Source organism: Schistocerca serialis, chromosome 5 (genome assembly GCF_023864345.2).
Source record: "Schistocerca serialis cubense isolate TAMUIC-IGC-003099 chromosome 5, iqSchSeri2.2, whole genome shotgun sequence".
Taxonomy (NCBI): domain Eukaryota; kingdom Metazoa; phylum Arthropoda; class Insecta; order Orthoptera; family Acrididae; genus Schistocerca; species Schistocerca serialis.
This window is the reverse complement of record NC_064642.1, coordinates 606,794,397-606,817,695: the sequence shown is the minus strand read 5'-3', so window position 1 is coordinate 606,817,695 and position 23,299 is coordinate 606,794,397. Positions and strand designations below refer to the sequence as shown.

Here is a 23,299-nt window from a genome sequence, read left to right as displayed (position 1 = left end):
TGAAACATATAGATTAATTTAGTCAGAGCCATTCTCTTGTAGGGATTACTGAAAGTCAGATTGTGTTGCGCAAAAAAAAAAAAATTGTGTGTCAGTTTAAGCACAGTCATGTATAATTTTTCTAAGGGGATGTTTCATATGGCGACCCTGCCAGGATACCTGACTGGAATCTTCTGATTTTTTCTTGTAGTTTGTGTAATTAGTGCAACCTTTGTTTATTGCTATTGTAGAGAGAATTTCCTTTGTAGTGTAGATTTTCATTCTTGTACCGTAAAACAGTTGTGGCATGCATGTATATTTGCACCAAGTAATTCGCAGCTGTGCTTGTAATTAACGGGATATTATTTTCAATGCTATGTTAATGTGTTTTCTTATTTTGCTCTTCAAATTGTGGTTTTCTGTGTTGTCATGTGAAATATTGTGACAATAATTGCGTGTGAAAAACGTAATACTAGGCTCCAAAGTAAACTGAGAAATGACAGTGAAGACAAACACAGAGTGTTAGCGTTGCCGAGTAATGAATTAACTAATGTTCAAAGTAGTAATTTGGTAATTGTGCATAGGGAAATGGAGCGGGTTGCAAATGATGGTGTAGGCAATGAAACAATTAGTGAACAGGGAAGCATTATCGATCGATCGGTTGGCAACAGCTCGCCTCAGGAATCCGAAATGACAGGACACAATCTTGCAAATGTTGTAGATTCGGGTTTTGCGTCCTCATCGTTTTCTCAAATAACTCAAGACACATTTTCTGCTTGTCAAAATGTGAATGTTGCCAGTGCAAATGCACTGCCGAAAAGCATAGAGGAACAGATTCCAGACACTAATACATTATTATTGCAATTAATGCAACAACTGAAACAAAATCAGAGACAAACACAGCAACAGTTAGACACAATGGAACAAAATCAGAGACAAACACAGCAAAAGCTTCAAAAGTTAGACACAATGGAACAAAATCAGAGACAAACACAGCAAAAGCTTCAAAAGTTAGACACAATGGAACCAAGGTTTCAAAAGTTAGACTCAGTGGAACATACGCTTGAACAAACACGTGAAGATTTAACTACTGAGTTACATAAAATCGAATCGAAATGTCAAAAAGTCTTTAATGACGTAAAAACACAAATTTGTGACCATTTCCAACCTATATTTTCGCGGCATGAAAATACATTACAGAATCACGAATTAGCCATAACAGAACTACAAACTATTGTTCATGAAAATCATGAGACCTTGCAAGTTAAAATTGACTCAGTTGCATCTACTGATTCGGTTACGCAACTTGCAAAAACTCAGGAAAACTTAAAGGATACAGTAGATACGATTTCAACACAAATGGACACTCTGAAATTTGGTTCAGAAAAACACACTGAGGAAATAAGCACACTATCGGAGAAAGTAGCCGAACTTTTGGATCAGTTCAGTAACTTATCTGCAAAGGTAGATGATGATCTGAATGACACAAGACCCGTAGCCATCACTGACACAGAACAGTATGAACAAATTAAGAAATTCAAACAAAATCAGAATCAAATTAATACGCAACACAAAAGAGAAATCCGGGAAGTACAAGATCAGTTGGCACAAGTAATACAAAAATTACATATCTCAGAGGACACTCGCGCTCCAACATGGGAAGAGGGACTTAGAAATACGGAAAAGCCACAAAATAATAACACAGGGCATTTCGGAAATTATGAAATAAATTGGCAAGGTGCACCGAATTTTGAGATGGAACCGCCGACACGACGTAACGATGACCGATATGCTACTCGCCGACACGATGAATTTGACTATAAGCTGTTCATTACTACATGTAAATTCAAAACATTTAAGAATTCTGGCAACGACATTCATCCACAAGCCTGGCTCCATCAATTCTCTCATTGTTTTCCTCCCAACTGGTCATTAGAGCACAGATTAGAATTTATGTGTGGGTACTTAGAGAATGAACCAGCTGAAAGAATGCAATCGGTCATTCACGATTGTCACAGTGAAGGAGAATTTTATCATGTCTTCCTCTCAGCACATTGGTCTCAAGCTACACAAGACCGAGTAAAACATAGCATCATAATGATGAAACATTTCGAGCAATCTGAATTTTCCAATCTTGTGAAATATTTTGAAGACATGTTGCACAAGAATCAGTACCTGTCAAACCCATACAGCCCCTCAGAACTCATCCGCATTTGCTTAATCAAATTACCTGAACATTTACGACATATTATTTTGGCAGTCCGTTGCAAAGACGACATTGAAGCTTTTCAGGAACTGTTACAAGAATTGGAAATTGACACTGACAATCGCGGAACGCGAAAACAGGAGCACAACAATTACAGGTCACATCTGTCACAATTACGCGATGACAGAAATAATAAATGGACGCGACAAGGCTATTCTTACAACGTAAATTGTGACCAAAACAGACACTACCCATATGACAACCGTTGGCAGAGCCGTTGGGAGAGTAGTAATAATTACAGGGAAAGATCACCTCTCCGCAGTAATGACTATCACAGAGACAATCAGAGAAACAGACAATATGCCAACCAAAATAATTATTATCAAGGGAGACAGAATAACTTCAGACACAATGGTCCAGCGCGCAGTTACGATTCCGGAAGAAATTCTCCACCACGTAACCGACAAGAAAGAAACTATGGAATCTACCGACATGACGACAGACGATATGATCGTAACGACAGACCTGAATTTCATCAGAACTGGCGGGATTCAAACAGGGCAGGGCCCTCTCGACAAGGTGAATTTGTAGAATTTAGGCCTCCAAATCCCAATAACGACGCGCGCCAACAAAGAGACAATAGGCAATGACTCATACCGCTGGCAGCCACAATACGAACTTATGAAACTGACGACGCAGCTGTCGTAGCTAGTAATTACGTAACAATGGAAGACATTAGGGACATCTTACTTCATGAACACGACATAAAACATAACAACATTGCATATCCTGTGATTCACATTACAGTAAATAACGTAAAATTTACGGCAGTACTTGACTCTGGCAGTCCCATTTCAGTAACTAGTGAAACAGCCTTTAGCAAATGCAACAAATCGAACGATTGCCCCATACTTCCGTTATGTAAGATTAAATTACGAAGTGCAATCTTTGGAAAAAGTGTAGATGTACGTCAACAAACCAACTTAGAATTCTTTTGTCAAAGCCACAGCTTCTCTATGAACTTTCTTATAGTTCCATTATTGTCGACGGAAATTATATTGAGAGTAGACTTTTTGAATGAATTCAAAGCATTCTTAAACTTTCACGATGCTGAAATAAGTTTAGAGAAAGAAGGTAAGTCAATAGCGTTGAAATTTGAAGATTGGCTCTCAAACCATGACGAAGAAATTTATCGGCTTTACCTCCTGTTAGACAACAGTTCGGAATTTTCGACGGAACTTGACACTAACAATCACTCTGCAAGTACTGACGGGATGATATCGACGGCGCATTTGATACTAATGAGTTAATTCAGAATAAAATTTAAACAATTGAGAATTGTAATGACACTGATAGGCAAGACCTTTTTGAGATTTTACAAGCACATTCCACAGTTTTTACTCACAAAACAGGAACAATCAACGGATTTCAATACCAATTTCGTGTTCGTGAGCATACTAAATTTTGTGTTAGACCATACGTAATTCCGGCACATTATAGGGACCATGTTAGAACAGAAATACAATGTATGCATGACGAGGGCATTATTGAGCCTGCAGTAAGCTCATACAACAATCCATTACATGTTGTTGAGAAGAAAAATGGATCGATTAGGCTTGTCTTAGATTCGAGACAAACCAATACTATCATCATTCCTGAAACAGACAGGCCGCAAACGTTGGAAGAACTTCTTCAAAATTTTCATGGTGTAAAAGTGTTGTCTTCTACTGATCTCAGATCCAGCTTTTATCAGATCGAACTTCATCCAGAATGTAGAAAGTACACAGCTTTCCTTTGTTTCTGTTTTTGTTATCAGTTTCGGAAACTTCCTTTTGGTTTGAACATTTCTTCGGCAGCATTCACTGGCGGGCTAAATTCCATATTACCTGAGTTCTTAAAACGTCGCATCACCTTATATGTGGACGATATTCTGATAGCAGAAGCCTCACGGGAACAACACAATCGCATCCTCAACAGCATGTTACATATTTTTGCAGAATCTGGAATTTCAGTTTACTTGGAAAAGTCTGAATTCGGTAGGACACAGGTGAAGTTTTTGGGACATATTACTTCTTCTGGAAGCATTCAGCCGGATGCTGAAAAGTTAGAAGCAATCAGAGCCATTCCAGTTCCATCCAAAAAAAAAACAAGTCCGCCGTTTTCTAGGTCTCGTAAATTTTTACCATCGTTTTCTGAATATGCAAATTCTAGTTACACCAAAACTTTATTCTCTCACTGGAAAAAATACTATTTGGAACTGGGACGAACAAGCACAGTTGGAATTCAGTTCTTTGAAAGAAGCGTTACTTAACGCGCCAATACTAGCTCATCCAGATCTCTCACAAGATTTCTGCCTTGGCACGGATTCTTCTAAAGTCGGTCTTGGTGCCCATTTATTTCAAGAAGCCATAGAAAATGACACTTCTGTTCAGAATACCATTGATTTTGCTAGCCGAGTGCTAACAAAATCTGAAGAAAATTACTCCGTTACTGAATTAGAAGCTTTAGCTATCGTTTGGGCATTTAACAAATTCCATTTCTTTCTTTCTGGTAAGCACGTAAAAGTATACAGTGATCATCGTGCATTACAATTTCTTATGTCTTCAAAATTAAATCATGACAGGTTAAAACGTTGGGCATTGTTTCTGCAATAATCCTACTTCACAGTAGTCTACATTCCCGGCAAGGAGAACATTGTTGCGGACGCACTGTCACGCGCACCGGCTGGGCTTGAGAAAGGTAACCCCATAGGCAACCTCGAGAAAAATTTCAGAATTCTTTACATTCAGAAAGTCGCCTTTGAAAACTTCATCACCACATCTTTAAAGGACATTGCTCATGAACAAGATAAAGATCCGATTTGGAAAGACATCAAGAGCAAATGGCATGAAAAGACACACACACAGATTCGGCATTATTATCTGGTTAGAAACAACATACTGTTCAAACGCTGCACTGTTGATGACAAGCTATGGGTACTTTGCATTCCTGACGATTTTGTTAATAAGCTCATTTGGTACATTCATTTAAGCTATGCACATTTTAGTCCACGAAAATGTTATCATATTCTTCGGACGACTTGTTATTTTAACAATATAGAAAAGAGAATTCGAAGAGTCTTGACTATTTTTAAACTTTGTCAAAAGGCTAAACCATCTACTGTCTCACATCGTGCTCCATTGTTTCCTATCATTCCTTCGAAATTAAAAGAATTTGCTGCTGTTGATCTCTTGGGACCCCTTGTCAGAACATCTAATGGATTTTCGTACGTTGTAGTCGCTGTTGAACTTACTTCAAAATTTGTTTCTTTCACTCCGTTACGTAAAGCCACTGGACGGTCTATATCCAACGCCTTTGTTAAAAATTTCTTACGTGAAGTTGGACACGTTAGTAAAGTCATTTCAGATAACGGACCGCAATTCAGATCTGCTGTTTGATCATGCATGCTTCGGAACCATAAAATCAAACCTGTTTTTATTACATTGTACTCACCACATTGTAACCCGTCTGAACGGATTATGAAAGAAATCAATAAGCTTTACAGACTTTATTGTCACAGAAAGCATCAGCATTGGGACAGATATTTACACTTATTTCAAAACGTGCTGAATGAAATGCCTTATGACTCCACTGCTTTACCACCTATTCTTGTACTGAAGAATGGAGAACCACCGAACAGAATCAGAGAGCTTGTACCTTTTCCGAATACATGTAAACTTCGACACAAAGACATAATTGATTTGGCTATTAAAATTATAAAATCTGCAGCAGACAAAAGGACAAAACTACACGGTAAAGCAAATGCAAAGAAATTATAAATTGATCAGAAAGTTCTCATTAAAGCTCATTCATTGTCACATAAAAAGAAACACTTGAGTCACAAATTCTTTCTAGTTTGCAATGGACCTTACAGAATCCGACGTATACCATATGATAATTGCGTTGAAACTCTGCGTAAAAGGAAGAGTAAGGGTTTACACCACATTTCACATGTAAAACCGTTTATTGAAAGATAATCTGTTTTTTAACTTAGTCTTTGCCATAAAACTTTTCACTTCACCCTACTAGTACAATTTGTCACACTGAGAAACTGTTAACATGCAGCAATGTTTTGAAGTTAATTATCCAGCCTAGAACCTAGGGAACATTTTTAAACAGAAATTACGAATGTATTGTTATAGTGAACAGGCGACACAGTGTTGTTATTTGTACATTCTTGCTTGTTAGTTGCACGATTACGTAACGACTATCAGGCTTACATACTTAGAACATACACTGGCACTGCTAATGAGATTTTAATGCAACATTTTGGTTTACTTGAAAATACATTCTGGATTTAAAGTACTTTCTGTGAGATACCAGATGACACAGTGGTTACTTTATGTGACAGCCACACGATTTTATCACTATACTACTAATGAGTGACCATTTACAATGTTGCTTTTGCGATGTTTCTGTTTTATATCTGCACAGTTTTTCTGAATTCTTCTGGAAAGTAAAACATGTTTTAGTAGTAACTTTTGTGGTATAGCTACAATGAGACTGCCTTTTTCGTAGCACAACAATACGTTACATTATAGTACGTTCTTGATCACGGTAAGGTACGTAATAACTACGATATCTATACGCAAAGCATTTCACTTTCGTTTATGATGAGGTGAGTACATTGACTTCAGCAGAACTTTGCTTACAGAGGACGATAACTGCGACACTTCCACATATTTATCTTACAGCAAGACGCCCATTTAGCGCTACAGGACACGCATTTGAGTGATTAATTTTGTACTTAAACCATTTATTTATCAAGATTTTGAATTACAAAGAAAGTTTTCCGTGATACATTTCATTCCATTGCTGTAATCTGTAACACCTGACGGTATAATTACATTAATCCTCAAGGGGGTACACGCCTACTTTCTGTACCATGTGTTTGGCAAGTACAAGGAGTCCTAGCTAATGTGGTATTTGCTTATACAACTTTACACATCGGTACCATATTTCTCTAACACATAAATTACACAGCTATCTGATCATTTAACTGAGAGATAAACTTTTTTTTTACTACATCAGTGACACATGTTTACACAATTACACAGTTGGATAACTTCACACTTATGAAACTGTATTTTGTCCGTACTGTGTGAACTGTTCATATTTTTTCGGAACCATTGTGATACTATGAGAGCTTTGAATGATGTATTTGGTATACGATCATGATTTTTAAAGTACGTTTGAGGTAGATGACACTATTTAAATGAGCAGAGAATTTTTTTAGGTTTTGAAATTATTGGAGGAAGCTACGTCGATTTTGAGATTTGACTGCGGTGTTATGATGTTATTATTATGATGACGATGTGTAATATGCTGCTGAGGTATGTTTATGATCAATATGCTGATGCTATATGAGGAATTTGATTATGCTACATATCTGTTATGATGAAATATTGAAGAAGTGTTGACGAATATGTATATGTGTAATAAGGTAAGGAATAATGAGTAGTGGTTAGGGACTCTGACTTGTGAAAAAGGATGTTGGAAACCAAGAATCGCACTTTAAGAGTTATGAAATGTGTGTAAATGCGTGAATGTATCACAATGCCGGCGAAAATTTTTTGGACACTGTTACATTTATAGGATTTTGTTTCTACAGATTTGTAACGCAAATTTTTCGACCTGTGAAATTTTATTTGTATCAAACTGTCACTGTAGTGCAAACTGGTGTCATAAATATTTTGGTAAGAAAGGTAAGTGACCGTGACGTAATGCGTCATGGGCACCCAGCTGCACGACAGTTGCCTGGAAAAAAGCCATTAGTGTGTGCCTTTCAGAGGCACTGCTGGTGAAAAAAGGAGGCCAATATCCTCGCTATTGACATTTCTTTGAAGAAAGCATCGCAAATACGACATGCTCAAACTTGAAAACATATGATTACACTGTGGAGCTCGTAATTTATGATATTTACTAAAATGCCTAATGACATGATGAGAAACATTTTATATTTATTGTCTTTGTAGTTGAGAGATTGCTCATTTTGTTTAATATCTAGTTTCTAGCTGTACTGCAGCATTGGTTAAAATAAAATTTTATAGATGTACTAATATAAATATTTTCTGTCTTCAGATCCAGTAAATAATAATTTTGTGATATACTTCCAAAAAAATGAGGGAGGACAAAAAGACATTTCCCTTCACAGGACCTGCATACGTAATTTTCTCTTCAAGTACTTGGTAATTATTTGTAGAATAAGTTTTTGTGGTGCACCACTTTAATTACATAGACATTAAGATGTGAATATACACTTCCCTTATCTGCATTGTTGTCTTTAGTGTACTAGTTTTTCTGCTTGTGGGTTTGTCATGTTTAGATATAAGTTATTACATTTACTGCTGCTAGCTTTGCCAATTTGCATTTTTTTTGTCATTGCTGTTTGTGTTAATTGTTTTGTGCTGCTGCATGGCCTCGTCCCTTAGTTTAGCATCTGAGCTCAGTAGATTGAAGTTAGCTTAAGCGCGGATAGACTATATAAAAGAATGAGTTATGATGATTTGGAAGAAATGCATTGAGAAGCTATAAGAAAATGATTTGGCCAAAAAAGCAGTGTACAGTGGAGAAAAACTATTTTTGAAAGAGGATGTGAAAAGAATACAGAAAGAATGCTTGGATAGGATTTTTTTCGGTGGAAACAAATGTTGAAATAAGAGGAGAGATCTACAGAATGAAGTTTTGGGTTGGACTGCAGTACCAAATGTCACACTGAAAACAAACCTTGTCCTGTATTTTTGTGTTATTACACTGTGTGAATTTGTGTTTTTCCTGTCTTTAATGTGTTTATCTAATAAGGGTTATGTTGTAGAATTTTTCTGATAATATGTTATTTACTTTGTAAAGATGTTTAGACATTATTTATTCTGTTTTGTTTCAATGCTCATGTGTGAAATTAACGTTTCGAAAACTATTCTCATTATTTTATATATTTACTTATTTCATAATTCCTGTAACACTGATGTATATGTTTATTTCTATTCTTTTGTAAAGCCTGTTTTACTACAAATGTTATCTATATTGTTATGTTCTTTAATGATGTACTTTGTACCTTTGTTATTGTATTCTTATGTTATAAAATTGTAATTGACACCAGTTCATCAAATTAAGTAACTTGTAAGCATTTATTTCACTGCACACATTTCTGTTGGTCATAGTACATGCACAATATGTGAAAAAAAGAGGACTGTTAGTGCTCCCACGTGTGTTGATAATTCAGCAAGGGACTGATTAACAGCATTGCTGGTTCTAAGGACAATTCCAGAAACTTTGTGAGTGCACAAGTGGTGGTTTATGGACTTGCTATATTTTGCGCAAGACTCTTTGATAGTGATTGTGCACCTGCACTGTCGCAACAGATGGCTGCTGGCCATCTGTACAAGGACTACAGTGGGTCTGCATCTTTGATGGCCCACGAATACCGTTATCTCTACAAGGACTACAGTGGGTCTGCATCTTTGATGGCCCACCAATACCATTATTTCTACAAGGACTGCAGTGGGTCTCCACCTCTGGTGGCCCACCAATACCGTAATCTCTAACAAGACTACAGTGGTCTGTTCTGTGATGACCTACCTACCAATATTCTTCAAAACTTCGACTGACTCTGCAGTGGGTTTGCTCTGTTGTGGCCCATTACCTGTCTGCATGTCAAGAGTCAGCACTGTCTTTCCATTGGAAGGACAACACTACTTCTTCAACACTGCATGGAAATTCACTACTTCCGTGTGCATTTTCTTTTACTACTCAGACTTTGCGAAAAACACTGCTATTTTACTGTGATGAACGATCAGGACTGTCTTTATGGACTGTGAGAAAATTTTAGCTTTTGACCAACATTGTATCCATAAGTGTGTGCATTTGATTTCTTTGTAATTGTAATTATGAAAAACTTTATCAAATCATTATTGGCTACTGCCCAAAACAATTTTTAAAATTTTTTTGTAGGCTGTTTGGGTTTTCTTATTGGTAACGCCACGTAGCGCTCTGTATGAAAATCACATAATGGTGCGACGGCAGACCACTCTGATTCCCGTCTACGGCAATTTGATTGGTCCCCGATACCTCCAAGGAGTCCTACAGACGATTGTAAGACCCCACAGACGTGAAGTCTGTGATAACTTCATCCTAGTCGATGGCAAGGCAAGACCGCACCGTTCTCTAGTAGTGTCTCGTTATCTTCAAACATACAACATCAACCGAATGCAATCCCAGCACAGTCCCCAGATATGAATGCAATTGAGCATGCATGGGACCTGTTGAACGTGGATATTGCACGGCTTACTGAACTGCCATTGAGGAGTGGGACCTGATACCCGAAGACAAACTCGATGGCCTCATACAGAGCATGCCTTGCAAAGTGGAAGAAGTAATCCGTGTGTGGGGAGGACGCACTCACTGCTAAAGACTGATAATCATCATCATGAGGTAAAGATATTTCGTAGTTTTTATTTTCAAGATGTACACTTAGAGAAGAGAACCTACTTTGTTTTGTAATGATTTTTTGTAACTAACTCAAATCGTTTTGGCTTTCAGAATGAATTATGTTTATTTTGTTAACAAGTTATTGTACAAACCACTGTGAGTTTATTATAAGAAGTCGTTATGGTGAACTCTACGATATTCGAAACTTTTGGTGAGGTGTGTATTTTCATTTCCCATTGTAATAGATTTCCGCGGAGTAAGTATTTCCTGCTCTAGATCATAATGGCTAATTGTTGTAGTCTCACAGTGTTCGCATATAAATTGATGTGTGTTAAATTTGTACACGAGAGAGTGTTACAGTTCAACGACGTACTTTATCAGGTAATCCGTCTTCAAAACGAAACATTGGGGTTTAAAAAGTTCGTAATTCCTTAGCTGCTGAAACTGGAGACATCTTTAATCGATTCGAAATCGTAGTGTTTTAAGGCTTCTCGTAGAACGTCATGTTCCGGATGCTATGCTGCGAGGTGTAGTGTACTAGGTCACTGATTAGAAGGTTTCATTACTTTCCCGTTTTAAACTTATTCTCCTTCCACAGAAAACTACCTCATATCCAGAATTTAGTGACAAAACGATGCCGGAACACTTCGGGAGGCTGTAGGCGGTGTCTCTAAGAATGCACTGAGCATAGAAACCCCAAACCGGAAATGGTATGCAATGACGCCAGGACAACGCCTACCGCTTGGCAACCCCACCGGCAGCAAACGAAAGTTTGTACACTGACAGACCGCAAGCATGTGTTGTTGGACAGTAGTTAACGCATATAACGACTCAATATGATCAGGCCAACTACGATAATTTCTGCTTGTCCGTTAGAGTAAAAACTCACATACACAACCAAAGTGGTGCCCTAGTGTGAGTTGTTGGTTCTTATAACTTCAACGCCCTGTAGGTTCGTTGGATTACGTTACCGGACATGGACTCCTCAGCTGATTTCTCAAGACACCCTCTACAACCCTTCGAAGTTTGTGGACATAGTGTTGCTACACTCTCTGTTGTTGTTTCATCTCTACTTGTCTTTTGCTTGTTCTTGAGAGAAACGTAACGGTAGGGTAACTGGATTCAAGTTATTCGGGGAATGTAGGTGAAATATATGTAAATAAACAGTTTTTGTCGTAACAGCATTACCAGTGTGCCACATTCATGCGTTCAATAAGCGTGTATTTACAGAAACACGTTAAACGCTATACGTTCTATATCTACAATCATCGTTGTGTCATAACTTTTACATCGTGATAAACGAGTACTGAAATATGTGTACGTATAAGTAATAATGATAAGCCATAACAAGAATTACTTGTTTGGAGAATCGTTGGTAAAGTGTAAACGTGTAATGTTGACACATAGAAGCTGTTACAGTTCTGAACGTTTCTTTACCTAATTAGTGTACCTCATTGGCTGTAGAAGTACTGGGCTGCAGTCTGACGGCTAGTAACGATATGTTCCAGAAAATATGGAACATGACGCCCTTCTACAATTGAATTCTTCAAGGATGACAGCTATATAATTCAGTTTGTACACTAAGCGATGGAGTGAATGGAGACAATGACTGAGCATTAGAGATAAATCAACTTGCCATTAAATTTGCAGCTATATTCATCAACTCACTGTGAACTTTGTGGTAGAAAGTATATTTATTTCCCATATTTTCTTTATTGAAGTGAAAAGAGGGTTTTTTCCTTTGTGCAACTGGCTAGTATCTTGACACGATAGCATCAAATATGCTGGGAAATTTCGTCCAAAACCCTCTGTTAACCTCAAGTGGATACCGTCCTAGTACGGAAGTAATAATAGTTACTATAATAGCTCTGATATGTGCGCTACCAGTAAAGTAAAGTACGATGTTCTGCACAATTATTTTAGGATCATGTAGAGTACTGATTTTTTTCTCTTAATGTTCCATCAACTAAAAGTAGTCAGTGGTGTCTATGGGACGTCACTGGGTAACCAATATAAACCAAAATAGAGTATCACAAGGTTGTAAACAAACAAACACAAAAAAATCCATTCATGATTTTCCAGAGGTATTCGGGCAGTATCACTGTCGATGGACCCTTATGAGTTCTGATGAGTTAGACAGGATAGCAGGACTTGGTAATATTTAGTGCTCCACATATTATACAGTCACAGAGGATGAAGAAGACGTTTAATGAAGGAGAACAGACGCTGTGTACAGGAAAAGAGTTTGAGCGGCCTGTTATCCTCTGTAGTAGCCGCCTCTGCCACCTCTTCCATAACCTCCATAGCCGCCTCTTCCACCTCCATAGCCGCCTCTTCCACCTCCATAGCCGCCTCTTCCGTAGCCGCCTCTTCCGCCACCATAGCCGCCCCTTCCAAACTGGGCGACGGCGACGGTCACCACAGCTGCCAGTAGCAACATCACAAGCTGCAACACAAGTCACTGTCTTAGAAAGCACGCAAGTTGTGGCCTCACAAAGCACATCCCTATACGCAACCTGAACTTTGGTCCTGCAGCTACACTAGGTTGGCATTCTCGTATAACACAGCATCCACAGACAATTGTTCCACATGAAAAAAGTGTTATTTATTTGACACACAGAAATCTTCAGATGTAAAATCAGCTTCAGGTACGCCACAAGTGAACGTTGTAGGACCATTACGTTTTGTAGCCAATACTATGAAGGCCTAAAATGGGTTGACAGGTGTCACGTAGGGAACGTGTTCCTCTACTTTGCGTATAGGCTTGTGTAGAGATACAACAACAACAACAACAACAACGACAACAATAACACAAGCTTTTATTCCACTATTTTAATTTAGACTCTGTTAAGGGGACATTGTACGTGAAATTAGTTGAAATTTGACATTTTCTGTTTCCCACTCCATAATGTATTTTGGACTTTCCTGAACATTTTGGTATATAATACATTAAAATCAGACAATTGTGAGACCTTCAAATAATATTTTGAATGTTGACGTGTGACTGTCAAATTTCGTGGCTACACATATACTGCCATGGTTGAGCAGCCATACCTCGGGAACTGCAAAATGTAGAAGGCTGCGAATTGCTTTGTTTTGTGACTACTGCTACGTCCCAGAAGTTGGCATTACGAATAAACAAATCAGTCCTTTGTTTATGATAATAGTTTTCGTTGAAAGTAGTGTGATTATCGGCTATTTCTGTAGTAAGCTAACTTCTATTGCTTTTTATACGACAAATAAAGTGACTAAGCGTAAAAATAGCTTCAAGAAACGCAAATTTGCGGGTAACAGATATGTGAGACCTGCATTTTCTTCTGAAGTACATGAAAACACGTGTGCTATCAGTGAAGGAAACCACGATAAAGTTTCTGAAGTGACCACGCCCCCTAGTGCATCGAAAAGGAAAGTAACTTTAGAAACGGGTGACAGTGGTAAAAGTAATGATATTATGGACAACTTCATTACGGATCTGCAAATTCTTGCACAAGTTCTTTCTGAAACTGTCTCTTGCTGTCCTTGTGGTGGTCTGTCCGATGGCAAGACAATAAAATGTGCTGGAAGACTAACGGACAAAGTAATTGATGAATTAGAGGAATATTATGGGAAGACCATTAGAGATAACTGTGACAATTTAGAGAAGATGAAAAGAGCTGTGTGGAGCACATTCGCTCATCGAATATCAACCGATAAAAAGCCATGTCATACTTTGTGTCCACCTCCACCAAACACTTGGTGTAAATATAGGCAAGCTGAATTTTTTGTCACTGTGCATGAATTTACACATAAACATTCTCTTCCTTTGGCAGTAATGGAGGCAATGAAACGTGTTTACAGATATTTGGCAAATCCTGAGCTATTGAAGAAGTGTTTACGTGGGAAGACCCAGAATGTGAATGAGTCCTTCAATAATGTTGTGTGGTGCCTTGTATGTAGTTGTTGGCCTTGTGACTCTAAAGTCAGCCGCGTCTGATGCTGTAATAACTTTTGTTGGTGGGAACTATGAAAGACCTAAGGTTCTGGACAAGTTAGGGGTAAGATTTGGACAAAACACAGCTAAAGGACTGCCGGAACTGAATGAGCTTCGTGTACGTGAAGCAGATTTAGGTGCTCAGCAAATGACAAAATAAGCAAGAAAGAAAAGGAGGAGGGGAGCACTGGGCTGTTGTGACACTGAAAACGACAAAGACTATAAACCAGGGCAATTCTAGCGCACAAAAGACGCAGAAATGCTAGTCTGTATACGATTTTGTAATAAAAAAGTTTTAACCCTCAATAATCTCAACTACATTTTTTGCCATAAATGACCCTTTTTCTAAAACCGGACTGAAGGTAGAAACATGAAAATTTCACAGCATGCTAAGTGTGAGATTCAACACATATGGAACTAGAATATTTAAAATATCCTGAGTTGTTTTATGTTAATTTATTTACAAAATTCTGTCAAAAATTGAGTGTTTGAAAAAAAAATATGCCCCACAATACAATTTTAATAAATATTCTAGTTCAGTGTATCTAGAAAGGCACATTCAATAATTATGGAAAGTTGTAAATTGGTGTCTTAAAAAGTTTCCAAGATAATGGGTCACAAAATTCGATAATTTAACATATGTGGTATAGGACACACAATGTCCCTTTAACAGATTTACATTTGATACAATGCTACGACAAATGTCTCAGTATAGCGGCGACTGTGTGGAGAAGTAGCTGGAAGTTGTAACTAACTGTTGCAATTCAAAAATTTTTGATTTCACTGAGATTTCCATTTCGCGACCACTCATATTCCATGGAATGCTTGTCTCATTTCGAATCCTAATAGCCCTCCGCAACGTCTTCAAAGTAATACACAAATTAGTGTCATTGTTAAACCGCGTTTCCGCTTCAAATAAGCTAATAACTTTACAGGAAGCTCATTCGTAGCAATCACATGCATAGACTGGTTCGATGACGTCACAGACAAAACAAGTAGTGCGCGACGAACACGTGCTCTGAGCGCGCCCATTGTTACGCATTGTTAGTCTCGTAGCCGATTTAAAACTGAACGCATTTTATCACACTAGGAAGTTCGACCGTCGATCACTGAATCCTGCGTAGAGACGTTTTCGCGTCAAAACCAGGTTTGCGAAACATTGGTTGCCTTATTCATACACGATAACTTGCAAACAGAAGATGCAAGTGGGCAGATAGATTTCCGACATTGTGCCACATCGCCGACTAATGACCACGATATGATCCTATGGAGTCTGATTATCTCTATGAAAATTTTACTAACAGAAGCCAGTGCACGATACTGGATGTTGAATGTTCACCAGAAAAGAAAGTGGATTCAGGTAGTGCCGACACGTAGCGTAATACGAACTCTAAGGTATTCAGCATAAATAAACGATTTATCAGTTTGGATGGTTAAGAATGTAAAATTATTTCGTTGACAGTGCTGTTGTGTTGAGAAAACTATTGCCGTTGGATGGCAGTAATTACGAGGATTGTTTTTTTTTTTTCTTTTACGAGGTCTGATCGGTCGCGGCGAAAATCCGCAGAAGTGTTGTACAGTGTCTCTAGTATGCCCATTATCGCATCACAACGCATTTTTCAGTTCTGAGCACGCAGTGAACGCGTCAAGATGCCTGGATCACTATAGTCTCCTTACAAGCGTGAAGTGCGTGCTGTCATTCGATTTCTTCATGCTGAGGGGTTCCGCCTTATTGCATGCACCCCACATAACTTAACTGTTGCGACTGACAGCAAAATGTTGTTGCACGAAGTACAAGATGCAGGTAGACAGGGAAGAAAGGGAGTGTCAACCGATGATCTTGCTCTGTCAGTGGAATGGGCAGTTAGGAGAAAATCGTATACGAAGGGCAACTCACTGCTCGAACGAGCTGTGAGAACAGTAACGTTACATTGCTGTCTCGATTTGACTTCATGCTGTCTTCATGTGTTTATCCTACTCTCCCATGCACTGGTTGGGTGGATAAGGGTGGATAAGAATTCCCTCCTTAGTTACGCTCTTACCAAACGTCTCATTTAGAACAAACGCGCTCCGATGCACGTATATTCAAAAGAAAACAGAGAGGACGGAATTTTTGTGTCATGTTTCACAGTGCTCCTTTACTGAACCAGCCATCAATCAATACCAGATTCTGCAGCCATTGTCCCAAACCCCTTACTGAAATCGCCATTTAAAATTTTTAAGCCATATATTGAATAAGCTTCCACGTCACTCGTTTAACAATTACATGGACATATACTCGTGAAACAAATTATTATCAGTCTTAATTCATCCAAACGACTGTCAGATTTTGACAGTATTCAGGTTGTCCGAATGTTTCTCGGAGCGGCCTATGTTATTTGACACGAGGGCATATTGTTAAACGATTTGTGGGCAACTTTTGTTAACAATATAAGGCAAATGATCTCTATTGACAATACTGTAGCACACGTTCGTAATAACAATCGGCAGACCATAGTAGAAGAAAATACGAAAATATAACTCTGCGGCAGTCGGTAATATGAAGTTTTTTTGTCATTAGTCTCGTGACTGGTTCAACGCGGTCTGCCACGAATTCCTCTGCTGTGCCACGAAGGAATTATCTCAACAGGATGGAAACCGTTAGATGTGAAGTACATGTACAGACAGACAAATGATAACTATTTTAGAAACATAAGATGATTTATTCAAGAGAAATAGATTCACAAATTGAGCAAATCAATAACGCGTTGATCCATCTCTGGACCTTGTATAACCAGTTATTCGGCTTGGTATTGATTGTTGTGTGCCTTCTGAGGGCTATCGTGCCAAACTGTTTCCAATTAAATCGTCAAAAACCCGAGCTGGTTAGAGGGCCCTACATATAATCATTGACCTCGCTGCCCAGTGTAGGGTTTGGCAAGCACGAAAAGTAGTAGAAGCTCACACCATGTGCGGGTGGGCATTGTATTGCTGAAATTTAAGCCCAAGATGGCTTGTCACGAAGGGCAACAAAACAGGGTGCAGAATATCGTCGACGTACCTCTTTGCTGTAATGGTGCCGCCGATAACATCCAAAAGGGTCCTGCTATGGGAAGAAATGGCTCCCCCAACCATCAGTGCTGGTTGTCGGGCCGTATAGTGAGCGGCAGTTAAGATTGTATCCCACCACTGTCGGGCCAACTCCAGATACCGGCCTCGAATCTCACTGACTGGAGTAGAAATGTCTTCAGTGATGAGTCCCCCTTCGAATTGAGCCCCGATAACCAGCGAAGACGTGTCTGGAGACGCTCTGGACTGCGGTGGGATACCAACATTCCAGAAGTGATGGTCTGGAGTTCCATTTCATTTCATAACAGACCCCTTTGGTTGTCATACGTGGAACCCTTACAGCACAGCAGTTGGTCGACGATATTCTACGTGCCGTTTTGTTGCTCCAAGGCAACCCATCCTGGGCCTACATTTCAGGACATGTATTAAGGGAGCTGTAGAGTGTAAAATTGTAGGAGAAGGCAGAGATCGGAATACATCAAGCTAATAATTGAGAATGTAGTTTCCATTTGCTACACTGGCACATGAAAGGAATTCGTGTCAGGTCCCCATCAAACCAGTCGAAAGACAGACGACAAAGAAAATCAAGTGAATACACTACTGGCCATTAAAATTGCTACAGCAAGGAGAAATGTAGATGATAAACGGGTATTCATTGGACAAATATATTATACTAGAACTGATATGTGATTGCATTTTCACGCAATTTGGGTGCATAGATCCTGAGAAATCAGTACCAGAATAACCACCTCTGTCCGTAATAACGGCCTTGGTACGTCTGGGCATTGAGTCAAACAGAGCTTGGATGGCGTGTACAGCTACAGCTGCCCATGCAGCTTCAACACGATACCACAGTTCATCAAGAGTAGTGACTGGTGTATTGTGACGAGCCAGTTGCTCGGCCACAATTGACCAGACGTTTTCAGTTGGTGAGAGATCTGGAGAATGTGCTGGCCAGGGCAGCAGTCGAACATTTTCTGTATCCAGAAAGGCCCATATAGGACCTGCAACATGCGGTCGTGCATTATCCTGCTGAAATGTAGGGTTTCGCAGGGATCGAATGAGGGGTAGAGCCACGGGTCGTAACACATCTGAAATGTAACGTCCACAGTTCAAAGTGCCGTCCATGGGAACAACAGGTGACCATCACAACGGGTGATACGCCAGTATGGCGATGACGAATACACGGTTCCAATGTGCGTTCACCGCCATGTCGCCAAACACGGATGCGACCATCATGATGCTGTAATCAGAACCTACATTCATCCGAAAAAATGACGTTTTGCCATTCGTGCACCCAGGTTCGTCGTTGAGTACACCATCGAAGGCGCTTCTGTCTGTGAAGTAGCGTCAAGGGTAACCGCAGCCATGATATCCGAATTGATAGTCCATGCTGCTGCAAACGTCGTCGAACTGTTCGTGCATATGGTTGTTGTCTTGCAAACGTCCCCATCTGTTGACTCAGGGATCGAGACATGGCTGCACGATCCGTTACAGCCATGGGGATAAGATGACTGTCATCTCGATTGCTAGTGATACGAGGCCGTTGGGGTCGAGCACGGCGTTCTGTATTACCCTCCTGAACCCACCGAGTCCATATTCTGCTAAAAGTCTTTGGATCTCGACCAACGCTAGCAGCAATGTCGCGATACGATAAACTGCAATCGCGATAGGCTACAACCCGACCTTTATCAAAGTCGGAAACGTGATGATACGCATTTCTCCTCCTTTCACGAGGCATCACAACAACGTTGCACCAGGCAACGCCGGTCAACTGCTGTTTGTGTATGAGAAATCGGTTGGAAACTTTCCTCTTGTCAGCACGTTGTAGGTGTCGCCACCGGCGCCAACCTTGTGTGAATGCTCTGAAAAGCTAATCATTTGCATATAACAGCATCTTCTTCATGTCAGTTTAATTTCGCGTCTGTAGCACGTCATTTTCGTGGTGTAGCAATTTTAATGGCCAGTATTGTATTAGGCCATTAAAAGCGGTTAAACATTATGAGTGTAATATAAAGAAGAAGGCAACAGGTTATTCCATAGAAGCAGCTGTCTTTCTAACTCGATCAACTGCAAATTTCACAGGCTTGACAGATTTAAAATTTGCTTTTAATACCGTATTCAGATTAAGCTTCTAAGAGTTTTTCGTGTTTTGTCATTTGTTGATAGATATTTTAACTAGTTTCACGTAACTCAATGTTCTTATTCTTGATGGGCTCTACAGAACAGGACAAACGAATTAATACATTTAATAACTGAAAGGATGATCTAGCTACCCTTTTTCTGGGATAGGGGTAACGAAAATTAACAAATTCCACAATAATGTACAACCACGTGTTCTCTATTTGCAGTATATTTGTGTCTTATGATGCAAACGGTAACCTTCTAAAATCACGGTTTAGAACCATGTCTGTTCCTTGTTGACTTCAGAAATTGTCGCTCCACTATGAAGTATTATTCGTTAATCATGGTATGTCAGCAATCAAAGAGGGCATGACCAGCACTGAAAATAAGAGAGCGTGCTGAAAAGTAAGGCCTCCGAATTGTTTTACGCGAAAACTCTTAAAGATTTTTGAATGAAACAAACGTTATTAGCGCTCCACATCTTTATTCTTCATGCCTACGAATGTGCAGCCCTCTGCCGTTAGACGGCTCCGAATAGTAGCATGTAACATGGTAGCATGTGAGAAATAGCGTGCTGTAATCGTGTTTCGAGTTCGAAGATTTCATCAACAGATTGAGCACCTTCTTCTTCAGCATAATAACACCAGACCACACATGAACTTTGCGACACCTGCAGCTATCCAACGCCTTGGTAGTCACTGGTCACTCTACAAAGGGTCCCGAATTGGCCTTATGTTTGCAAAGTTTAAGGAACATTCGAGGACTTCACTTTTATAGTGATAAACCGGATCCAGTTCACCACCAGCAAAATCATAGTTCTGCTGTGACAGTATTAACCGCAGACACGAAACGCAACATCTGGGAAGTGTTCTGAGGAGAAATGGTTACTCCACAAGCTATATTAGAAGTGCAACAGAGCCAAACACTCGGCGAAGTGACAGATCAGAAAAAGAAATCTTGGATACGGCCTTTCTGCCTTATATTCCCAGAGTGACGGACAGAATTGGCCGTATATTGCGCAAACACCGCGTGAAGAAGATTTACAAACCGAAAAATATGATCAAAGAGTGTCTCAGATCGGCAAGGGAGAAAAGGGACCCATTTCCAATGTCGGGAATACACTGCATACGATTCACATGTGGAAAAGCTTTTGTCGGAATGACTGGACGATCTATCGACACCAGGATCACAGAACACAAGCGATATTGCAGGTTGGGGCAGGTGGAGGAACAGGCCGTGGCAGAGCACGCACTGAGTGAGTCCGACCACGTAGTAAAATTCGCCGACACGGAAGTTCTGGCTGTAGAGAAGCACTATCACACCCGCTTGTTCAGACAAGCTGTAGGAATACAAAAACACGGGAATAGCTTCAACAAGAAAGAAGAAAGCCTCAAGCTAAACGGATCCTGGCTACCCGTACTGCAGCGAACGACCGTCGCAGGTAGCAAGAGGAGAACCGCACCGGAAATGACTTCGGAGAAGCCCTCAGACGTTGGTACACATAGTCTGCAGCCGCGAGCTCGGCTCCGGTTCACCACCAGCTATGGACGGTGAAGCTTTGACTATGCCAGCCACTCGTCGTGGCGAAACGTCAGAAAAATCATCAGATGAACGTCGACCAAAGAACCCGAGACAGAAGCCAATCGGCAGTTTGTCAACAAGTGACCTGGAAACCCTTAACGATTTTGTATTACCAAGATGGTCTCTCGTTGGAAGAAATGTGTTCGTCACCAAGGAGAAATAAATATGAGGAATAAAGATGAAGAACGTTAATAAATCTGGTTTTCTATTAACCGAACCCATTATTGTTTTCCTATCACTGAATAAAGAAAAAACGCCATAATGAAGTTCATTTGTTTTGGCTAAAATGAATCTATAGTAAATTTCTTACTCGTTGATAAACTTGGTTCCCTACAGAGCTGTTGAAACATGTGTTACATTTCGTATCGCCAACGATTCTTAGTGGTTAAAACAACGAAGAATCTTGGCTAATAACAACACGTATATAGAGACAACAGAGCATAAAAACCCGCAAAAAGTTTTAGTTCTTCTCTGAAAAGGATGATTAACTGTCGCTCCTAAAATGTGGTCCATTTAACCCGACCATATTATTATATGATTACAAAAAATTATAGACGAAATGTGAGAAATTATGGGTAAGCTCTTCATTTATGATGATGTAGCTGTTACACGAAGCAGCGACGAAAGAATCAAAATTATACAAGTAAAGATCCAGTTCTTTGTTACGAGAAGTGCAGTGATTGAAATTCCAGATGATGTAGCTGTTACACGAAGCAGTGACGAAAGAATCAATTAAGGTTATACAAGTAAAGATCCAGTTCTTTGTTACGAGAAGTGCAGTGATTGAAATTCCAGATCTCTCCATGTCCATTGACACTGTAGAGTCTTCTAGACAAGACCTGTTACCATAGATTCTGAAAACAACAACAGGGAAACTGCAGAACGCAAAATGTTTCATTTCTACCACGAATTCTACTGACATAAAATAAAACGTGTCAGAAGCGGGATTACGTAATACACTAACTTACTAAGAACAAAAATTTCTTGCTAAAGAATACACTGAACTCAAAGAACTTTTCGTCGTTAGCAAAACACCCTACACAGGCTTCGGAAGTATTGGTAGAAGCGAACCGATAAAGTCCGAAACGACTGAAACTGAATTCAAAGTCGTTACGTTAACTGAGAATTAAAGCAAAACGATGATGTACGGGAAATTTGGGGACTGCGTTGACATGTTATTTGTTGTGTTGTGCTGTCCGTTTCACTCGCTTAATGATTCCAGTTTTCTATTTCGAAAATGTCGTTTAACACTTGGGATATTTCAGTTATGAATTAGCACCAAATACGCGTAAGACATTTAGAAAGTATGTAATACAATAAACAAAAATTCTCAAGCAATAAGGTTGAGGTGAAGTCGCTTACCAGTAACTTAAACATGTCGGGGCAGATCCTGCGTCGCTGATGCCTGTTCTCTGTTTCCAGTCCAACCTTTCGCCGTATATATACACCGGAACGTGATATAGAGGTTGACCTTCAAGCAGAAACTTTAGCAACCGTAGAAACGCATCAACGAATGATGGGCGTGTTTCTTTTTCCTTTTATACTTGAAGTATAAGTTCAAAACATGTGGAGACCCGAGGCGAGACGCATCACTTTAGTTGGGTAAACCCCAGGAGCTGTGGCGCAAATTTTGCGTTACCGTATAAGCCGTGGACATAAAAAGAAGGGTACGTAACGAACCTGTTTCGTTGCGGCGTTTTCCGCACGCTAGGTGATGTGGTGGGAGAAGTGACTAACCTTTGTTTTACTCACTTTGTCCAAGACGAGCATTTTGCTGCAGTTGGAGACACCGGATCCTGTATTAGAAATGTGGAACATGTACGTCTTGTTTTCCACTTTGAGCAACATTTGGGAAACGGATTACCCGCCATCAAAAATTCACTGTTAACAGTCGAAAGATATTTAATAGCAGAGAAATTGTAAAT

At 39.6% G+C, this 23,299-nt stretch overlaps 1 long non-coding RNA gene across 1 annotated transcript; it reads right to left on the bottom strand.

The window, feature by feature from the left end:
• Positions 1-12,840: 12,840 nt before the first annotated feature.
• LOC126482369 (uncharacterized) lies at positions 12,841-23,015 on the bottom strand. Its single transcript, XR_007587638.1, has 2 exons — positions 22,737-23,015; positions 12,841-13,097 (listed from the first exon to the last, which is right to left on the bottom strand). It is a non-coding gene; the product is annotated as an uncharacterized LOC126482369 (long non-coding RNA).
• Between the last annotated feature and the right edge of the window lie 284 nt (positions 23,016-23,299).